This window comes from Capsicum annuum, chromosome 10 (genome assembly GCF_002878395.1).
Source record: "Capsicum annuum cultivar UCD-10X-F1 chromosome 10, UCD10Xv1.1, whole genome shotgun sequence".
Taxonomy (NCBI): Eukaryota; Viridiplantae; Streptophyta; class Magnoliopsida; order Solanales; family Solanaceae; genus Capsicum; species Capsicum annuum.
Window position 1 is genome coordinate 143,051,476 of NC_061120.1, and position 4,147 is coordinate 143,055,622.

A 4,147-nucleotide genomic window follows, 5' to 3' on the forward strand; every position below is an offset into this window, starting at 1 on the left:
AATATAAGTTTTAGATTGTTGTATAATATGAATAATAAACACATGATTGGAGGCTTGATACATGCACAAAAATGCTTTTCTAAAAATGATATTTATTTTCTCTCCTCAATGAGATTGCTATGAGATTCAATACAAATAATTTTAGTAGATATAACAAGCGTTTGAGTTTCTACACCAAGCAAATAGTGAAGAAATCCTATTGAAAAACAAGAAATCTAAAACTTGATCTTTTGTGGGGAAGAAAAAGTTTATTTGCAGAAAGTTTAGAAGAAAGAAAAACTATTCTGCAAAACAATCCTTGAACAGTTTATATAGTTAAACTTTTAACCAACACACTCTTTCATAAGAGACACACTCCTTTAATAAAGAAACATATCCTTTTATTCGAGACACATCCTTTCAATAAAAGACATATCTTTTCAATAAAAGGCATACCCTTTCAATAAGAGACACACCATTTAATAAAAGATACACCTTTTCACCAAAATTAATTAATTATTTAAACAATTACTAACATAGTAAACATTGAAAAGAATAATCTATTACATAAAAACAAATGAGAACTATTTTATATTATAACAATGTAATTTTTCTCATTTTTTATCCAATGATGAGGTCACACATACCCTTTTTGTCCATTTATATAATAATATAACATAGATTCATCATTGGTGTCAAACTGCTAATCGATAGCGAAAAAGAAACAAAAGGTTTGAAAATTATTTCATCTATTAATGTTTGGGTGAAAATTGTTTGCACTCCTCAACTTTGATTTAAAAATCAAACTCTCCCTCAGTTTTGAAAAATAATCATTCTTCCACGTTTATCATATATAATGCCTATTCTATCTTTACCATTTTCAAACCTACATCTATATACCATTTTTACTAATATATATAATATTTTATTTTTTAACCAATATATGTATTTAAGATTTTTATTTTAACTTCCTAAATATTACAATTAGAATAATCCTTTGATAAATTTATTTTAATATCTAATGATATATTTATATTTTTATAGCATGTATGTATGTATTAATTATCGTAACAACCAACATAGTGATTTATCTTAATTTTGATGCATTTTTTATCATTTTATTTTTCTTCGTTATTGCTTTATGGTATTTATGATCGTGGGGTTTGGGTGGAATGATCTTTGAGATCGATTTAACAATATGCAAGTTTTTTTATTTTTGAAGGTTTGGAAGTTAATTAATATGATTTACTTAAGTCAATAATATGTTATCGAGATAGTGTGCTAATTTTGACAGTTTCATTAGCTTCGAAGTATGCATTTGGGGTTAGTAGGGCCTTTGATTTTGATTTCCAAAGAGGTTGGACAGATTTAGAGTAGTTGGTTGGAAAGTTAAAAAATTTTTGTGTATGTTTCACTTTGATCAACATTTATTTCAAAAGATATCTATTATGTGATTTGATGATTCATTGAGTTTGAACATTATTTTCAATTGGATAGCATATTTGATTTGTGTTTACAGATTTTTCAATGAGTTGTGAGGATCAATTTGAAATTTAATATGTTTGTTGTTGGTGGTGGGTTGTTATTTTCTAGTGTAACCTCGCGAACCTTGGTTGCACAAGCGGGTCAATGCTAAGTAGGGACTTCCTACTTCTGCGGAAGTTCATTTATAGCAATAGAGACGTAATTGTGATGCTTTGTCATGCCTACAAGATTGCTCCTATGGGACATGGACTATTCCTACTAAGGGTTGCGTGGCTAATGACTTTCTCTATTGTGGAAGATTACCGCACCTGTGACAAGATCGTTATAGGTACAGAGATTATTGTGGGGTAAAAAGTGGGTTTACTTAATAGTAGATGATTTAGCAGCTTGACATCGCTTAAGCGGTAGCTGCTTTAGTGGTCATGTGTCGCTTAACCAATGACCTGCCTAAGTATCTTGGTTGTTTTAGTGATCTTTAAGGCATTTAAGTGGTTACTTATTCGCTTAATCATCCATCAATGAAACGTTATATATATTATTTTTCATAATTTTCCCCTATTTTTGGACCTTTAAGCTTTGAATTTGGGCATTTCTTGAGGGTTTCTTCACCATCTGCTAAGAACAGTGGTGTTTATTATGGTAGATTTTTTATTCCCAAAACCACCAAGGTTTTAAGGCTTTGTGATGTGTCCTACTTCACCATATGCATCTTTTTCCTGGACTCAAAAGATCCCCAGATGAAGTTTCTTTGTGTCCTATAAGGTTATGGATTTTCTTAAGAAGGTAGATATATTACATTACATGGTTATAAACACTTCCTCTCGAGGCTCTATCAAGGGTTGTTCTTCTAGACATGTTTAGGAATCTAGTTTTCTAACAAGCAAATCTATTATTGAGGTTGTCCACTATGAATTAAAAGTCATTGTTTTTGGCTTTTTGTCAGGGATGGGAAATCTGATACAGGCCAAATTGCCTCTGAATATTTGGATGGGATATGTATAATTCTTGGGGTGATTTATAACTCCTTATTTCTATTAAAATATGCCACATGAATGAAGATAATCATTAAGGAGTGTAATAGGACTTTGACGGGGTCGAAAGAGCGCAAACTGTGGCTCAAAAGCCCCTTGGAAGGGACATGAGCCTAAGGCACCTTGGATCCTCCTTTGATCCGCTCTAGCATTTCAAGAGTAGGTGAAAACAGCCTCTAGTAGGCCTTTCTTGCATTTGTGTCACTTTTGGGCCCTAATTATGTAATATTTAGCCAAACTATAAATATTTGGTAGCTAGGCTTATTTTAGTTAGTTTTTGTTGATTGATAATGCTGAATTCATAAACCTCCATTAGGAGTGTTTTGAGATCTTGGAAAAGTGAATGTTGATCTTTGATTAGAAATGTTGATTGTAAGAGAGATTTAATCCCTTTTGCGATCACGTAAGAGTTAGATACTATTTGGTAATCTTTAAGGAAATTCAGTCTCTCTTTTTGGGAGCAGAGCAGTCAAAGAATGAACCAAACCAAATGATTGTTCTAGAATGGCTATTCCTCACAATTGCTCCATCTTTGATATCCTATCCCTCTATCTTTCCTTATCAATCTATCTTTTATCTTTCAATTTTGTAGTTAGATTTTCTTTATCATAGTTTGATCGTTATCATTTGATATCAGAGCTGAACTTATTTTTATTCCTACGAAGTCAATCTTAGGTCTAGTAGTCTTATAAATCGAAAATCACAGAAAAATTTTACTATTCATATTTTTTGTTCTTAGGTCAAATTTTAAGTTTTTGATTTTATTTTTCTTGTATTTCTAGTGTTAGATTTGTATTCTCTAACACTATAGGAGTCTAGGTTACAAATTTAAGCCTAATCAGAGTCATATTGAGTGAGCTACCATTATTGAAAGGTTAAACCTGAAGAGAAGTGAAGTGGGTTGAAGAATCTCAAAAATTTGTGAAGAATTTAAGCTAAATGAAAGTGCCTACGTTTAAAATTTCAACACATTTCGAGCTCCTAAGAAAAAGAAGTTTGATGTTCTTGGTGTGTTCTTGAAGAAATTGCTACTTTCAAGTTGATTTTCTTAGAAAATTTGGGTGTTTGATCCAACAAGAAGGAAGAGAAATAGTGAAAAAGTATTTTTACTTGGGCATCAAAGGAGATTCCAAAGGATATTCCCACAAAATAAGACACAAAGGACCATTTGGAGGGTAAAATCAGCCAATCTAGGCCAAGGGGCGGGTGATCTGTGCCCTATCTGCCCATAACCTGTGTTGGAGCTGCTGCAGTAGCCCAAATGCATATAAAACTAGTAGCTAGGCTTCCTGGTGCATCCAAGGTGTGTTGGGGATGCACCCAACCTGCTAAAGTAGGTCCCCAGATGCAAATTAACCCATTCCAACACAAATTAAGCCTCCAAACACATCTCAAGCTTTTCGATTCCATTTTTCTCAAGGTTTGATTCCTAAGTCCCATATTTTTGATTCCTAAACTCTTCTTTTGATTCTTAAACTACTCATCAACTAGAAATTCATCTACTAAGTTGATTAATTAGTTCTTAAGTCCTATTTCTTTCATCGTCTTATTCTTTCAAGTGTTTCTCTTTTTCAATTCTTTGTGATTTCTTGATTCAAGTCCTTAAGTATTTTTATTTCCTTGAGTCATTCAAACAAAAATCCACTCCGCCC